The 18,868-nt window shown below is 50.7% G+C and overlaps 1 pseudogene; it reads left to right on the forward strand.

Moving 5' to 3' along the window:
* The window catches only part of LOC136110108 (dynein axonemal heavy chain 9-like), a 71,144-nt pseudogene extending 54,862 nt beyond the window's left edge, over window positions 1-16,282 (forward strand).
* Window positions 16,283-18,868: the final 2,586 nt, after the last annotated feature.

Consider the following 18,868-nt stretch of genomic DNA (forward strand, 5'->3'; position numbering starts at 1 on the left):
TTCCCCGTGCCGCACAGTCAGTCTCGGGTGCATCAGGCCGGGCTCCTGCCTGCGGTAGTGGCTCTGGGTGGGCTGCAGGAGCAGCTGCAGGCACAGCGACCCTCCGGGAGGCTCCGCCGGGAGCCTGGCTGTGCGTTACTGCCCGCGGTGCTCTGTAAATGTCAGAGCTGAGAGTGCGAGGATACAGCAGTCCGAGCAATGGGGAGCCTGATGAAAAATGATCCAATATAAAATCTGTTTATTGCTTTCCACCGAAGGTGCCCTTCGCGCTGACCTTTCGCGGCCGAAATGTCAGGAGAAACAGTCTGGGAGGCTTCCCACTACTCGGTGCTTGTTGGTGGGTAGCGGGGCCCCTGTATAAAAACAGATGATAGATTTGCCATTTCCTGGCTCTGAAATTAGCGGTAATCCATATGGGGTTTTTATTAAGGAAGTGGTTTGAATTCCACACCGTTCTGGCAATAGAGCTGGGGCTGGAGTGGCTCCGTTTAACCGCGGGGTCAGGGAGGGCGGGCAGCGCGGCACAGCGCGCTTGCAGGCGGTCTGGCTGTGCGGGGTAAGGGCACCCTTGTGGGAAAGCTTTTAGCAGCCACGCACGTCCCGCTCCACTGCGGGCTACTCTGCTGCCGCTGCTGAGGAGTTATAGCAACAGGAGAACGGAGAATTACAGGGATTCTGCCTCTCTGAATAGCATGAGTCTGCAAAATCGTGGATACTATTAATGTGTTTTTCAAATCCACTGGTCTTTTGAGGGACTGTGGCTCAGGAGGCTTTATGGAGGACACTTGGTTCAGTTCAGCAACAAACCCAGGTTTCCTTATGGAGGCCGAGCAGCCTATGGACAATGTGTTGGTGACCCCACATTGTATGGCTATGGGGAGGAGAGACCCGCAGACACCCCAGGAACAAACTGTGCTGTTAAAACGGGCTGAATGATGCGTCCGGTATTTCACAAACGTCTTTCTCACAGCAATTTTCCTCTCCTCCTCCCCTCCACCTCTCTCCAGTTCCCATTGTCCACATGGGAAGGTGTTTGGGCAGAATGGCTGGCCCAATGTCATACAGGAGACCTAGGGCAGAGGAGGGGACTAAGCACATTTTGTGAGTCCTGACCCAGCATCTAAAGCAAAACTGTCACCCCAGTTGAAAAAATTCAGATGCTCCAAAATCTCCATGTGTAGAAAGATGCAATGGGGAAAAGCAAGGAAACGGGTGCTTTGAGGGGAATGTGGCAGCGCAGAATCACGGCGGGGTCAAAGGGGCAGCCCCTCGCTGCTGCTTTGGTGCGCTGGTGTCTGCAGTCCTGCTTGTCTGAAACGTTGTGGCTTGAAAAGAAGCCAGAAGACAACAACTCCCTCTGAATAGAGTGGTGTGATTGATGAGGAAAGGCTTTGGTATGCATGCTGTGACTGACCATGAGCACAGATGTAGACGGATGTTGTGTCCTTGTCTGTTGGAAGAAGTAGGCACCAAGAATCAATCAAGTGGTCTGTTTAGTCATAGGCACGTATTTCTCTTGTTCAAATTGATGCATCTATCTAGTCTCAGACATACCAAGAGTGATCAACACAGAGGATGAATTATTTAGATGGATAAATAGGACTGATGAGCAGAAATGAAGAAAATGAAAAATTAGGCTTAATAGCAGGAAAAATGATAAGAACTTTATGCTGTGGAATATATTTTAAGGACTAATCCCGCTCTGGTGGACTGGGATAGATAACATTCTCCATTACTAATTAATTGATCCAGATTAGTGTATTTTCTCCACTTTTTGTCTTATAGCTTGTGGACTACAGAGTGGAGTTCAGCAAGTGGTGGGTGGCAGAATTCAAGACTATCAAGTTTCCCTCTCAGGGCACAGTCTTTGACTTCTACATTGATCCAGAAACGAAGAAGTTTGAACCTTGGTCTAAACTTATTCCTCAGTTTGAATTTGATCCAGAAATGCCCTTACAGGTATGTGAACCTTGCACGTGTTTTGTCTGGGAAGAGCACATGCATTTTAGTGACTGTATGCAGGCATTTCAATTGAAGTCTCATTCGAGGTCAAGCACTTCATAATAAGAATGGCATTCCGTCCTGGTTTTGTTAAAAACAAGTTTCTCTTTTAGTGAATTTGCCTGTCAGGTAAAACCTTCATATCAGCTGCGTTTTCCTGGAGAACCAGATCCATGTTTTGGTAAACATAGCAATGGAATGTGAGGTTATTGATAAGGACAGATTCGCATCTCGCGAGAGGGGCAATGAGAAACAGGTGACCAAGAAACTGACAAACAGAGTATAACATCCCATTCACGTGAATACTTCATATAAAAGTGGGAGATCACGAGGATCTCGTCCATTTTGCTTATGGCCGAGATTAGGAGAGGACCTTGCTGGTCGTCCCTGCGAACTGAGGCCTCATGACAGACTGAATCCAGCTCCGGTTGGCTGCACAGTCCAGTCCAGGACTTCAGGTGCCAGCTCTGCAGTTGCTGGGGCTTTCAAGATTGGTTTTGTATATTTTGTATTATTTTCTCTATTCTTATCAGTAGCATTAGTAAAACATCTTTAATTTTTCCAATTCTCTTCTATCTATCCTTCTTTCCCTCCCAATCACCTGTCCTGAGTGGGAATGGGGGAGAGAGAGGGGCTGAAGGTGGGGGAGAGGGGGCTAACAACACATCTGCCATGGTTGTATTGTCACCCCACAATCAAAACCCTTGACACATTCTTTATGAAGTACAACTCAATTACCCATCTTTCTTTACTGTACTTTGACTGTGAAGACTCATCCTCCATCCATCTTCCAGAGCTGAGTGATGTACATGAGGCGCAGGCTCAGAGACACCTATGAGCCAGGGCTGGTGTGCCCAGGGTGCGGGATGGAGGTGCGTTTGGCCTGCAGAGAGAAGCAGGATGTGGGACAACGTAGTGACAAAGTCCCTGAGACACCATCTCGTCATTCTGCGTGGCTGAAAATAGGGTTGTTTATATGATTTGGACGAAAAATGAGAGTTGCTGCAGGTAGTGAATTGCGTTTGCCAGCTATGCCTTTCTTTCCTTTTAGAGGTGCCACAGTGAGCAGATGACTTGTAAAAATTGTTACCATTTTAGCAAAATGTGTGTTTGCGGGGAGATCCAGATGTTGCTCTCAGCATCCCGCTGTCATTGTTTCGTCTGTACAGATAGTTTGACTTGAATGGTTGGTAGCAGTGTATTGTTCCCTTCCTAGCGCCATCTAGAAACTCAGGTCACCGCACTCATTCCTGGCTCTCCCAGTTTGATGTCTCCTCAGAACATGGCAGTGGGGTGGTGCCACAGATGGGTACACTTACCGGCTCGTTTTGCCCCTCTCAGGCTTGCCTGGTGCCCACCACCGCGACGGTCCATGTGCGGTACTTCATGGACAGGCTCCTGGAGCGCCGGCGCCCCGTGATGCTGGGGGGCAACGCCGGCACGGGGAAGTCTGTGCTGGTGGGGGACAAGCTCTGCTCACTGGATACAGACGCCTATGTGGTGAAGAAGGTCCCGTTTAACTACTACACCACCTCTGCCATGCTGCAAGGTAAGACAATGGCTGAGATGTGGGGCTTCTGCCTGGCAGGTCACCAAATTCCCGGGGTGTCCGTCGGGGTTTGGAGCTGGGTGTGCACTGTGGGCACTGCACTGGCACCCACTGACTCTTAAATCCCACTGTGAAACTCACTGGTCCGCAGACTCCTGGTTTTATGGAAAATGGCATTTCCCAACATGAGGGATTGAATTCTGAACACCACGACTCTGGTTCAGGGCTGTGCAAAGCACACACTTAAATCTGCTGCTGTTCTCTACAGCACACAGCTCGTACTTGACTTGAGGTGTGTCTTTAATACGCTTGAATTTAAGCCCGTGCTGAATAGAATGGGTTGCTTGGCTGGGATCTAAGCTGTCCTCAGAGTGCAATGATGGGAATTGCATCCCAGTTGTCAGTGAGGACAGTGCTAATGGGGATGTGCAGGTGCTGCTGGTTCCTGGGCTGTCCCCCGCATCCTGATGCAGCCCCGTGTGCTCCCACGGAGCGGGTGCCACATCCCACCGCCCCAGGGGACACGGCTGCTGACCCTGGGAGGCTCTGACCTGGGGAAGCCCATGAGAATATCTTTGATGAGGATTTTGGCACATCAGTGAAAGATGAAGTTTGAGACCAGGATAAGGTCAGTTCTGCTGTGTAGTCTTTTCACAGATGAAGAGAAAGAGGGAATTGTTGAAAAGTGACTCATTTTGGAATGGTATTTTCACTTTCAGTTGACCTAAAGAGAGAGGATAATTTTCTACATGTATTTATTAATCAGGAATGAAACAACCTTGCTTGTTTTGAGTTGAACAACAGCTGTGGGTCACTGTAAACCAAAATAACTTCCTTTATGGAGTTTGGTCTGACCCAAGTGTCCTGAAATCCCTTTACTCCCTCTACAGGACCAGCACCAGTGAGACCAAGGTTTTAACCTTCACCATGTGGGTTTTTCCTGGCCAGGTGGCCCTGGGGCGAACACGCTCACGGCCATGAGCATCACAGCCCCTGTCTGTGCTCTGCTGGGCTCCCGACACTGCAGATGTTTTAAGGAAGGTGTCAGAGTTTAAAGTTGCCCTGTGGGACTGATCCACTCGCAGAGGTGACAGCACAGGCTCAGCCCACGCTGTGTCGCCTGGGGCTGTGTCGTGGAGTCACGGCAGCTTTCTGGGGCAGGTCTGAAGGGTTTTGGGTCTTGCTAGTGTGTGATGGCTGCAGTCTCCCTCCTCCCTCCCAGGTGCCCCTTTGCTTTTTTCCCTGTGTTGGGGTCTCTGCAAAATGCCCTTGAGCTGCTAAATGGGCTGAGCTGTCTGGCTGTCTGTCTGTCTGTCTGTCTGTCTCTCTGTCCAGCTGCCTGGGTGGGGGACAAAGATGCTGAGGGACCTAGAGATTCTTTCTTATGGGGAGAGACTGAGAGCTCTGGGGCTGTTGAGCTGGAGAAGAGAAGCTGAGAGGGATCTGATCAATGGGATCAATATGTCAGGGTGGCTGTCAGAGGATGGACCAGAGTCTGTTCAGTGGTGCCCAACGCCAGGGTGAGGGGCAGCGGGCACAGACTGAAACACAGGAGGCTCCATCTGAACATGAGCAGAAACTTGTTTGCTGGGAGGTGCCAGAGCCTGGCCCAGGCTGCCCAGAGCGGGTGTGGAGTCTCCTTCTGTGAGACATTGAAACCCGCCTGGACCCACCTGTGTGATCTGCTCTGTGACCCTGCGTGAGCAGGGCTTGGACTGGGGGATCTGCAGAGGTCCCTTCAGCCCAACCAGCCTGGGATCCTGTGATTCTGTGAATGTGCAGCCGTTTGTCTCCAGCTGGATGGGCGAGTGTGTGCAGGTGTTATTTGTACAGGCAGACCTGGCACCGTGTCCCTGGTCATGAGCTGTGGGCTGAGTCAGTGATTTTCTTCCCCTGCACAGAGGAGCAAGTTGTCTTGTGTGTGGATGAAGATGTGGTGGTGAGATTTGCATTGAGAAGCATGATTTATACTGCTTGGCCTGGATCCCTGCTGCTCATTTTTTAGAGTTAATTTGTCCCTTTTTGTGTAGTTTGTCACTTGGCTGCTTTATTCTTTTCCCCAGCAGGCACATCTTTAAATTTGTAAAACATGGGCACAAAGTAATTTTGGATTTTTTCTTACTTAAAAAAGATCCTAACCTGAGTTCCAGTAGTTCCTTAGACAAGGTGCCTGTTGCTGCAGAGATGTATAAGATGCAGCCCTTAGGGGAAGCAGAGTTGTTGTTCAACCCATCCCTGCATCCTGTGGCTTCCAGAAGCGCCATGTGCACAGGGGTTAAAAGGAGCCCAACACTCTCTCTGCCTGAACCTGGGGCCAGTTTGGGGATTTTCTGTAGTTTATTGTGACTAAATACCACATTCTGTGGCATTTGCCCTGGGCCTCGCTCTGCTTCGTGCCCTCTTGGGCCTCTGCCCCTCCATCAGATGTAGCCCTGACTTCTGTCATTCAGAGAAATTGCAATAAATCTTGTGGTTTTTTTGTTTGGGTTCTTTTTTTCCCTCTCCCTTGCTCACCAACCAGAAGGTACGAGGGGTCCAGACTGTTTCTTTGAGGTGCTGGTTTGAGTATGTGTCAGGATCTCACACAGACACACCGCCCCTTATTATTATTGTGAGATACGGCTTTGAATTAAAATACCACTTCCACGAACATGTCACTTGATCCCCAGTAATTGCATTTCAGTGTGATGAATCTCTTGCATACTTGTTTAACCTCAAAAAGGGCTGATTTTATATGTTAATTAGGGACTAATTAAATTTAAATGAAATGCTTATTTGAAACACTTAATTTAACTTGCTACCAGAAATTTCAAATATTGTGGTTTTATTGAACGGGGAGAGAGGCTCCGCTGAGGAAAGATTCATCATTTTTCGTAGCACAATCCATTCCTTTGTGCAGCAACTGTCTGTGACAAGAAATCAGCTGCACTTTGAGTGGTGAGCAAGGCAAGCTGTCTGCAGTGCACCCAAGCAGGAAAAACCCAGCGTTTTGAAAGGTCTGTGATCTGAAACAAACCAACGGAATATAAATCTTCCTTAACAACTTTTGCACGTGATAATAAATGGCTTAAAAAAACTCCCAGTCCCGTTTACATTTGCCAGTCTTCCCTAATTACAAAGAATTGCTGCTTACCATGTGCTGCTTTATAGCACCTTATAGGTCTGTTGCCAACCCAAAACTGCTAATGAAACAAATTCTTCGAGTAAGCACAGGGCAGAAAACCCACCCGGGGTCTGGGCAGAGGAGCGTTGCTTCCGTTTGCTTTTCCACTTACTGAGACAGTAAAGGTTGCCTGGGCTGCAATCAGAGGAATCAATAACCTATAGAACATGATGTGCAGCGACGTGGGGTGATTTTTATTAAATATCAGCCCAGGATTATAAATATTCCCCACGTTTTATGAGCTAGAGCAACATATGACCCCAGCCTTCTGCTAAAACAAATTAAAGTCTTCCAAGGCTTTGAAATGCGAAACTGTTCTCTCCGTGCTTTCCTTTGCGTGTGCGTGACCCTACTTGAAACCAGGTGGTAATTTGACAGCTCGTGTTGGAATTAAGTCTTGTCACATTATCTGGAGGGTTGGGTAACGCTGGTGAGAAGATCAGGGAACTTATGATTATTTGATGCATTTAAATAAAAGTGTCATGTTGGTTGTTCTGAAGATGTCCAGGAATTTGGCCCTGAGATCGCCTATTTTTGTCTAACAGGGTAAAAGATGCATATATTCACAAAACCAGCAGCTTTGCTCGTGGGCTTCTGTGCCCACAGCATCCATCTCCCTTTCTCCATCGCAGCGCCCAGTGCCTGCTGCCCTGGCCACGCTGCAGTTGCCGCATCGCCGGGGCAGGCAGCAGGGGACGCTCACTGCTCTGGCACAGCCACCTCTGCAAGCAAGATTTCGTTTAAAAAATTATGCAGAAGAGATTCAAAAGGCTTTATCTTGCATGAAAAGCTCTTGTTTGCTCTGAGGTAGACATGTTTTGTAGCAGACGAAGTTTGTTGTATTTTTGTTTGGAAGGAAGAGTTGAGAGCTTTCTGATTTAAGTCAAACCAAAGTGCTGACCAAGGGTCCCTGCAGGGCTCCCAGCTGCACTGTAGAATCATAGAATCAGTTTGGTTGGAAGAGACCTTCAGGATCATCGAGTCCAACCGTAACCCAGCTCTAGCACTCTAGTCCCTGAGAACCTCATCTCCACGTCTGTCCAACCCTCCAGGGCTGGTGACTCCAGCACTGCCCTGGGCAGCCTGTTCCAATGCCCCACAGCCCTTTGGGGAAGAAATTGTTCCCCAGATCCAGCCTCAGCCTCCCCTGGTGCAACTTGAGACCATTTCCTCTGCTCCTGGCGCTTGTTCCTGGGGAGCAGAGCCCGACCCCCCTGGCTCCAAGCTCCTTTCAGGCAGTTCAGAGATCAGAAGGTCTCCCCTCAGCTCCTGTTCTCCAGCTGAACCCCCAGGCCCCTCAGCTGCTCCTCATACAGCTGCAGCTGGGGGACATCTCAGCTCCTTGAGGGGCCGCTGTAGCTACACACAGCACAGCATTGAGCTGGGCTGAGAAATCATTTTTATTTTGCAGCAGTTGCTCTCCCAGTAGATGAGCTTTGCACCTCTGCCTCCCTACAGGTATGCTTGAGAAACCTCTGGAGAAAAAGGCTGGTAGGAATTATGGCCCTCCAGGTACCAAGAAGCTCGTGTACTTCATTGATGATCTCAACATGCCCGAGGTGGACGCTTACGGGACAGTGCAGCCCCATACGCTGATCCGGCAGCACCTGGACTACGGCCACTGGTAGGAGCCTGCTTGGGCTTGGTTGTCGGAGACCTTTTTGTTCAGCTCCAGTGCTGGGGAGTGGGTTTGAGAGAATCTCAAAGCGTGGGTCCCTCTTCCCATTGCATACTGCTGGGCTAGAGCTGGTTGGGAGGCTCTGGGTGAACTGAGAGTTGAGCACCCTCAGGGCTTCCCCTGTCCCCAGCAAACAAATTCACTTAGAATCACAAAACGTCCTGAGCTGGAAGGGACCCGCAAGGATCATCGAGTCCAGCTCCTGTCCCTGCACAGGACAACCCCACAGTTCACACCGTGTGTCCGAGGACGTTGTCCATCGCTTCTTTAATACCGCTTGATTGCTTACTCATAGCTGGGTTGAGAGGAGCTTTGCTCTGCTCTTGCTGTGGCTTGTGACTGTGGTCCCAGCGCAAAGCCTGCGAGGGGAGCGCGATGCTCGGCCTTGCTGCCCCGCGACGCTGAGAGCAGAGGCGGCTGTGGATTTGGCCTCAGCTGGGGTGAACCCCCCTGCTGTGAGCACCTAACATTGTCTTCTGTCAGGCAGCAGCAAACAACCATTATCTAGGCAGAGGTGATTTGAAGGAAAAGCAGTGACTGTTTTGGAAGGAGATTGGTGTGTTTTACACTTTAGCCAGCAGCTCTGTGTGGGACATGAATATTTGCATCTCTCCACAGGGAATACAGGGCAGGGACGCATTGCAATTTCCACTCTCCTCAGCTGTGTGCATGCCTGAGCTCTGCCAAAAGCTTCCGAGGAACAGAGACAGTGGAGCGGAGGCAGAAATCTTGGGCTGTGGGTGTCAGGGAAGTCAGGCAGATAGAGGGTGAGGGAGCTGCGAGGGAGCGTTGGAGGCACAAGGGGCTGCAGCGAGGAGTAGGGGGATGCAGTGAGGCGCAGAGGGATGCAACGAGGTGTGGGGGATGGAGTGAGGCATAGGGGGATGCAGCGAGGTGCGGTGGGATGCAGCAACGTACAGGGGATGCAGCGAGGTGCGGGGGGATGCAGCAACGTACAGGGGATGCAGCGAGGTGCGGGGGGATGCAGCAACGTACAGGGGATGCAGCGAGGTGCGGGCGGATGCAGCAACGTACAGGGGATGCAGCGAGGTGCGGGGGGATGCAGCAACGTACAGGGGATGCAGCGAGGTGCGGGCGGATGCAGCAACGTACAGGGGATGCAGCGAGGTGCGGGGGGATGCAGCAACGTACAGGGGATGCAGCGAGGTGCGGGCGGATGCAGCAACGTACAGGGGATGCAGCGAGGTGCGGGGGGATGCAGCAACGTACAGGGGATGCAGCGAGGTGCGGGCGGATGCAGCAACGTACAGGGGATGCAGCGAGGTGCGGGGGGATGCAGCAACGTACAGGGGATGCAGCGAGGTGCGGGCGGATGCAGCAACGTACAGGGGATGCAGCGAGGTGCGGTGGGATGCAGCAACGTACAGGGGATGCAGCGAGGTGCGGGGGGATGCAGCAACGTACAGGGCATGCAGCGAGGTGCGGGGGGATGCAGCAACGTACAGGGGATGCAGCGAGGTGCGGGGGGATGCAGCAACGTACAGGGGATGCAGCGAGGTGCGGGTGGATGCAGCAACGTACAGGGGATGCAGCGAGGTGCGGGGGGATGCAGCAACGTACAGGGGATGCAGCGAGGTGCGGGCGGATGCAGCAACGTACAGGGGATGCAGCGAGGTGCGGGGGGATGCAGCAACGTACAGGGGATGCAGCGAGGTGCGGGCGGATGCAGCAACGTACAGGGGATGCAGCGAGGTGCGGGCGGATGCAGCAACGTACAGGGGATGCAGCGAGGTGCGGGGGGATGCAGCAACGTACAGGGGATGCAGCGAGGTGCGGGGGGATGCAGCAACGTACAGGGGATGCAGCGAGGTGCGGTGGGATGCAGCAACGTACACGGGATGCAGCGAGGTGCGGGCGGATGCAGCAACGTACAGGGGATGCAGCGAGGTGCGGGCGGATGCAGCAACGTACAGGGGATGCAGCGAGGTGCGGGGGGATGCAGCAACGTACAGGGGATGCAGCGAGGTGCGGTGGGATGCAGCAACGTACAGGGGATGCAGCGAGGTGCGGGCGGATGCAGCAACGTACAGGGGATGCAGCGAGGTGCGGGCGGATGCAGCAACGTACAGGGGATGCAGCGAGGTGCGGGGGGATGCAGCAACGTACAGGGGATGCAGCGAGGTGCGGGCGGATGCAGCAACGTACAGGGGATGCAGCGAGGTGCGGGGGGATGCAGCAACGTACAGGGGATGCAGCGAGGTGCGGGGGGATGCAGCAACGTACAGGGGATGCAGCGAGGTGCGGGGGGATGCAGCAACGTACAGGGGATGCAGCGAGGTGCGGTGGGATGCAGCAACGTACACGGGATGCAGCGAGGTGCGGGGGGATGCAGCAACGTACAGGGGATGCAGCGAGGTGCGGGGGGATGCAGCAACGTACAGGGGATGCAGCGAGGTGCGGGGGGATGCAGCAACGTACAGGGGATGCAGCGAGGTGCGGGGGGATGCAGCAACGTACAGGGGATGCAGCGAGGTGCGGTGGGATGCAGCAACGTACACGGGATGCAGCGAGGTGCGGGCGGATGCAGCAACGTACAGGGGATGCAGCGAGGTGCGGGCGGATGCAGCAACGTACAGGGGATGCAGCGAGGTGCGGGCGGATGCAGCAACGTACAGGGGATGCAGCGAGGTGCGGGCGGATGCAGCAACGTACAGGGGATGCAGCGAGGTGCGGGGGGATGCAGCAACGTACAGGGGATGCAGCGAGGTGCGGGCGGATGCAGCAACGTACAGGGGATGCAGCGAGGTGTGGGCGGATGCAGCAACGTACAGGGGATGCAGCGAGGTGCGGGGGGATGCAGCAACGTACAGGGGATGCAGCGAGGTGCGGGCGGATGCAGCATGCCATGGGTCCCCTCCCAGACACATCGAGGCCTTCTGCCCATGTGCTCAGCAGTGCCCACTGGGCACTGTATTGCATGCAGGAAGTTATCATCTCACCAATATAATAGGCTCAGGTAGGATCTCTCAGCAAAGCATATTTTATTAACGATTTTGCAAGGTCGGGTGTTCCACCTAAAGGTAGGCACACAAAACAGGGCAAAAAGCCACTGCTTATATCCACCCCTAATCCCAACTGCAAATTCCCTCCCCAGTTCCCCGTTGGTTGGGTACGGCAGGGTTTACAGACTACCTGACACTTCCTAGCTGCCAAGGCTCAGTTTACCTGTCTCACGACTCCATTCTAATAACCCTTCCCATTATTTCTTTATTTTCATTGAAGGTGTGTTTTCTTGACTGTCTGAATTTTAACCACTGGAATGGTTTTCAATTCCTCCACACCCGCTCTGGGCAGCCTGGGCCAGGCTCTGGCACCTCCCAGCAAACAAGTTTCTGCTCATGTTCAGATGGAGCCTCCTGTGTTTCAGTCTGTGCCCGTTGCCCCTCACCCTGGCGTTGGGCACCACTGAACAGAGTCTGGTCCATCCTCTGACACCCACCCTGAGATATTGATCCATTGATCAGATCCCTCTCAGCTTCTCTTCTCCAGCTCAACAGCCCCAGCTCTCTCAGTTTCTTGTCACAAGAAAGGTGCTCCAGATCCCTTAGCATCTTTGTAGCCACCGCTGGACTCTCTCCAGTAATTCCTTGTCCTTCTTAAACCAGGGAGCCCAGGACTCCCTGTCCTCCCCCGGCAGCAGCAGCCTGCTGACCCTTGTCATGTCCCACCTGGCGCTATGGTTGGGGGAAGTGTGACTGAGATTTGTCAGTCCCCTGGGTTGGAAAAAAGTACATACAATCCTGAAGGTCCACAAACAAAAGACCTTTATTTTTTGTAGCTTGGTCCAATTGGCAAATGACTCAGTGGCAGAAGGATTTATGTTACTTAAGCTCAATCGATAAACAGTTTAGCAGCGAAAAGATTCACATGAAAGAGTTTTGTGGCACAAGTGGGGCTCTAAACCTTATGTTACTGTATTACTCACAAAAAGGAAGGCAAAGAAATAGGAATATAGGAAGGAAAGAGAGAGGAAGAAAAGAAGGGGAAAGGAAGGGGGAAGGAAATGGGAAGGGAAGGAAAAGGAAAGGGAAAGGAAAGGTCTCACCACCCTTAGGGCTCCGTGGTGTGTTTGAGGGGTTTGTAGTCTCAGGTCCAGTTCCTATGCAGGAATGCTTGGGTCTGTAGTCAGGGTTCAGCACCCTGTGGTGTGTGGTTCGGTTCCCGTGGTCAGCCCGGTGGGTGGAAGGGTCCCCAGGGTGGCACCCTGCCCGTGCTGGCACAGGTTTTATAGGGTTTATAGCCCTCGGGATCACCTGGGCTTTTGTGCAGGCGTCACTGGGGGTGATTGTGGAAGATGGGGGAGGCCCGGAGGGTCTCTCAGCCTGGGCCTTGACACTGTGTCGGGCCTGTCAGCGCACAGGCTGCGTGTCCTTCAACACAGCACTGCCTGTGTCACCCAGCCTTTGTCTGTGGCTGTCACCTCGGCCTTGACATGTAAATCACCATTCACCTGCTCACGATGGCCCGTCTCCCATGACTGGGTGTTGCAGGGCTGGGTTTGCCACAGTGTTTGAGAGTCACCCTTGTAGTCTCTCACACCCTGTCCCGGGTTGGGATCAAACCAGAGACACTCCTGCTGTTTTCTGCCATTTCCATGCAAGTGAAGAGTATGGCCCAGGGGCTTTGCTCAGTGCTTATTACTGATAGAAATATTAGCTACAGGTTGTTGAAGCTGAAGGATTTCCACCAGGAGCAGGACTCGCGTGTGCCAGGCCGTGTACAGATAGGCCGGCAACCTGGGCCTGGGCCTCATCTTGGCAAGACGCAGAATTTGAGCCCCTGAAGACAAGCGGCCTCTGGCAGCCCAGGGACACGTACTGAGAGAGGCAGTGGCCGTGGTCACTGTGCTGCTGCTTGTGTTTTGCCCGAAGGTACGACCGGACCAAGCTGTCGCTGAAGGAGATCACGAACGTGCAGTGTGTGTCGTGCATGAACCCGACGGCGGGGAGCTTCACCATCAACCCTCGGCTGCAGGTAAAGCCCTGCACAACGGCAGGTGCATCGCTGGGTTTATTTTGGGGTGGATCATTTAAACGTGAGGTTAGAGGACAACCACTGGCAGATCCTGCTGTTGTTTTATCAGTACAAATGGCACGAATCTGTCGAGTGACTGTGATTCCTAATAGTGAAGCACCGAACTGGGTCCCTTATTCCCTTGTTTGTTTTTCCTCGCATTCTGCAGCTCCGTCAGAGGAGGAAGTCAAAAGTTGCCAGCCAGCTTAACGCCTACTTTCAGGACAACCTTCTGGTCCATACAGGCAGATTTTGCCTTCATTTAGCTCGTATTTAGCTCTGAAGCATGGTGCATTAACGCCGCCTGCTTTCCAGAATTGTCTGCTGCAGCTGTCAGTAAAAAGAGGTGTGGGGGAGAAACCCAAACGAAGAAAACAGACAAAACTAAAAAAAAACCCAAGCCACACCAAAACACAACAACAACAAAAACCCCAACAAACCCCAAACCAAGCAACCAAACAAAACCAACAAAACAAAGAACACCAAAACCAACCAACCAAATCCCCCCAAAAACCTAACCGAACAAAAAAACCCCAAGCCAAACAAAAAGCAGTTCAAGCGCTGCTGATAACAGAAGATTTGGGAAGAGATCTTAAACATTAGACTTTGATTTTTGGGAGCTGCCAACCGATGGAGGGACTGGGTAGCAGTGAGCAAAATTCATTTCATCATGGAGAAACCTAATGACCAGAGTCAGCTTGGACCCTGGCTCCTCTTCAGCAAGGTGTGGAGTTAAAATGAAGTGTCCCATGGGCAACTTTGCAAGTTCCAAATTAGTAAAGAGGTCCTCTGGGCTTTGTCAGAGGTCGGTGGGACCTTCAGAGCCCTTTGGCTCTTCAATGGACTGCACTTCCAGTGTAGCATTGGTGAGATGCAGTTGAAAATCCCTGGTTTAGTGAGCAGAGTGATGTCACTTCCCACCTGAGCTCTGCTGGCAAACTGGGAGAGGGAAATAACCTTGTTCAGGTGGACTGCAAATCAGAGAATCATAGAACAACCCAGGTTGGAAGGGACCTCAAAAGATCATCTGGTCCAGCATTTCATGGGAAAGGGAGCCTAGATGAGATTATCACAGCAAATCCCCAAGGGCATTTTGCTTGAAAGGTGTTTTTCTACCTCTCTGACCTTTCCATGCCTTCCTTTCTCTCCCTCAGCGTCACTTCTGTGTCTTCGCGCTGTCCATCCCTGGGCAGGATGCCTTGTCCAGGATCTCTAGCACCATTTTAACGCAGCACCTGACAAGTGGAAATTTCTCGGGGGCTGTGCAAAAATCAGCTCAGCAGCTGATTGCCCTTGCCCTGGGACTGCACCAGAAAGTAGCCGCTACATTCCTTCCAACAGCCATCAAGTTCCACTACATTTTCAACTTGAGAGACTTCTCCAATATCTTCCAAGTAAGTGCAGTTGCTGTCCTGTGGGACTTGAAGCTTGTCCCGATGCTACAAGAGGCTGCGGAGCTGTGTTCCTCTAGCTCTGGTGGGCAGAATGCAGTCTCCTACCTAAAAATGACACAGCACATGTGTGCCCTGAGTAAAGTGGGTGACCTTAGGCCATTCCTTAATTCCTTGTTAGTTTTGGATGGATCCCAGAACCATTGCCCATGGCTTTGAGAAGCTTAGTTACTTTCCAGCCTCTTGTGGTCAGCGGGGAGGGATGAGTAGTTCCAGATGGATGTGCAGGTTTGGGGTGGGTTGAAACGCCCTCTGGCTGTAGAAGGGACCAGCTGAAGGGAGCTTTGGGCTTCCGACTTCAGCACTTAAATGACTGATGGTGAGTGCGATGGAGCTGCGCTCATCTTTGGGAGCCTCAGTTCCACACGTGTAAATGTGGGGATTAATGGCACTGTTCCACCACACAGGCAAAGTATTTTATTGTACTGAAGCAGGTGGTGGATAGTTAGTGGGTTACTGGCCCTGAAGTTAGATCCAGCTTAGCTTGTTGGCCTGTACTGGCATGTCCTCTGAGCTTCTTGATGGTCAGATGCTCAGTATGTGCATGAAGGGTGGCATTTAAAAAGGTGATAATTGAATCAAACCCAGCTTTGACTTAATTGCTAAAACTGAATTTCCACCAGAGCCAGTTCTGTACCAAGGGGAAGTTGTTCAGATTTAGAAATATTTTCTTCCAACAACGGAGAGACTTTTTTTTCCCCTGAAATCTCATACTTTGAAGCAGGAGATATTACTGCTCAAAGAGCCTTTCAGAGTTTAAGGCTGATTAGTAAAATTTGAGAAGGTTCTCAGCAGCCGAATCGAGAGGTTTGGAACACCATAAACTCTTGTAGAACCCCGGTTTGTAACTTGTTGCTGTCCTTCTTAACACCTGTTCTCCTAAGTACGTACTGAAAGTTTGGTGCCTTGTGGTCTGGTCCATCACACAAGAACTGAAGTAATGACGTAGTGGGAAATGCAAAAACAGGGCCTTGAAAAAGTTAATAACTCTTTTGTGCCAAGAAAGAATCAGACCTGTCACTTATGCTCAGCTAAACATCAGCAGCTTTTGATGTTAGATGTGGGTCGTGTTAACTCCTGACGTCTAGTTAATCTGTGCTTTGAAAGGCAGAGAGAGAAAAGCAGCATTTCCATGGGAAGCTTTAATTTTAACTGTAACCTGCTTGAAAGGTGCTCAGGTTGTGGGATATTAGGAAATGTCCTGCCAGGTCTGGATGCTGGGGCAGGAGCAGCGACTGAGCTCAGGTGTTGTTTGGTTTATCACGTGGCTTCAGGAGTGGGGGAGTCTGGCTCCTGGGCTTCATAATGTTTATTGAAATAGTGGTCCAATTTTTCTTGAAATCCTTCCTTACCTTTTGGATTCATTCTTGATTATTCCTTCACATTAAATATTCTTGAGTTTTTGAGATCTCCTGATATCCTGTTTGTCCCTACGGGAACACAATTTTCTTCCTGAAATTGAGTGTGAAAGAAGCTCTGGACTCCGGGAATGCATTTCCATGTGTTACTTTCATTCAATCTTCATAAACTCATAATTTAGCTCACACTCTCTTGTCCAAACCCTTCTTGTGCAGTGCTGGCTTCAAAGTCAGGTCAGGCTGATCAGCCAAGTTTTGAATGTTTCCATGACTGGAGTTCCCATAACCTCTCCGACCCTTGTCACACCACTAAACCCACTCCACGGTGAAGCTGATATATTTTTATTTCAGTTGGAATTTCCCTTCCTGCAGTTTGTTACCTCTTGTCCTTTTGCTATACACCTCCAAAAAAAATTGGCTCAGTCTTCTCTATAACTCCCTATTAGGTAGTTGTAGACAGAGTGTCGAGGGTTAGGATTGCGGGGTGACAATCAAACCCTGGCAGATGTGTTGTCAACCTCCTCTCCCCCCCACTTCCCCCTTTTGCCCCTCCCTCTCCCCCCTTCCCACTCAGCACAGGCGATCGGGAGGGGAAGAAGCACAGAGGGGAGAGAGCTGGAAAAGTTCAAGATGTTTTACTGATGCTACTGATAAGAACAGAGAAAATAATACAAATATACAAAACCCATCTTGTAAGTCTGAGCAACTGCAGAGCCAGCACCCAAAGTCCTGGACTGGACTCTGCAGCCAACCGGAGCTGGATTCAGTCTCTCACTGGCCTCAGTTCGCAGGGACGACCAGCAAGGTCCTCTCCTGATGTCGGCCATGAGGGAAAAAAAAAAAGGGAAAAGAGACAAAAGGGACGAAATCCTCGTGATCTCCCGCTTTTATATGAAGTATTCACGTGAATGGAATGTTATTCACCGTTGGTCAGTCTCTCGATCACCAGTTTCTCGTTGCCCATCTCGCGAGATGTCCATCCGTGCTTGTCAATAAGTTTCCATTCCCTTGCTGGGTTTAACCAAAACATGTGTCGGGTTCTCCAGGAAAATGCAGCTGACATGAAGGCTTGAGCTGACAGGCAAATTCACTAAAAGAGAAACTTGTTTTTAACAAAACCAGGACATTCCACCCCTTATCATATGACATTCACTGAATACTTAAACCTTATCAATACAATCTATCAATACAATCTAATTAATCACTACTACTATATATATATACATATGTACATATATACACAGGAGTAATTAATCAGTGGACCATCCTTTGAAAAGTTCATTAAGTTCATTTTGTCACCACAGTCTCCCAGGGCAGGGAAAATGGTCCAAGTGCATCTCATGACCCCTGTTGGTGGGTTAAGGACACCAACTTCCAAGAAGGTGTCGGGCGCCACTCGAAGAAGCCAGCGCTGGTTTCATCACCGTTGTCTTGATCTGAAAGACACTTATTAAACATTGTTAGTGCGGCAATTCACATCATACAGTTCAGCATTGCATATTTTCACCTAAAATCAAATCCCCTTGAGGTGCACACCGAACTTCTCCATCCTTAAGCATCACCCACCAGGTGCTGCCAGGTCCCTGGGCAAAAACAATCCCACGAATAGGTTTGCCTGTGCCTGAGGCAGGAGGAACCCAGACTGCCTTTCCTAACATATTTTTCATGTGTACTACAGGGACTTTATCTCCTTCCACAGTCCATAGAATTTCTGATTGGGCAGGCCCGGCTCGATTGGTTGATCCCCTGGTGTTGACCAACCAAGTGGCTTTTGCTAAATGTGAATCCCAGTTTTTAAAGGCTCCACCACCAAGTGCCTTTAGTGTAGTTTTTAACAAACCATTGTACCTTTCAATTTTCCCAGAGGCTGGTGCATGATATGGAATATGATACACCCACTCAATACCATGTTCTTTGGCCCAATTGTCTATAATACTGGTTTTGAAATGAGTACCATAGTCTGATTCAATTCTTTCTGGTGTACCGTGCCTCCAAAGGACTTGCTTCTCAAGGCCCAAGATGGTATTTCGGGCTGTAGCAGGAGGTACGGCAGATGTTTCCAACCATCCAGTGGTTGCTTTCACCATTGTAAGTACATAACGCTTACCTTGACGTGTTTGTGGAAGTGTAATATAATCAATCTGCCAAGCTTCTCCATACTTACACTTTAACCATCGCCCCCCATACCATACAGGCTTTAACCGTTTTGCTTGTTTGATTTCGGCGCAAGTTTCACATTCATGAATAACGTGTGAAACAGTGTCCATAGTTAAATCCACCCCTCGATCACGAGCCCATTTTCATGTTGCATCTCTACCTTGATGCCCTGAAGCACCATGGGCCCACCGAGCTAGGAAAAGTTCACCTTTATGTTGCCAGTCCAAGTCCACCTCAGCTACTTTAATCTTAGCAGCTTGATCTGCTTGTTGGTTGTTTCGATGTTCCTCGGTGGCTCGACTTTCAGGCACATGAGCATCTACATGACCAACTTCCCCAGGCAGGCTCTCCAGCCGAGCAGCAATGTCTTCCCACAGCGTGGTTCCCAATGGTTTCACCTCTGCGCTGCCAGTTGCTTTTCTTCCATTGCCGTAGCCACCCCCACAAGGCATTTGCTCCCATCCATGAGTCAGTATA

The sequence above is a fragment of the Patagioenas fasciata genome, chromosome 19, assembly GCF_037038585.1.
Source record: "Patagioenas fasciata isolate bPatFas1 chromosome 19, bPatFas1.hap1, whole genome shotgun sequence".
In the NCBI taxonomy this organism is placed as follows: Eukaryota; Metazoa; Chordata; class Aves; order Columbiformes; family Columbidae; genus Patagioenas; species Patagioenas fasciata.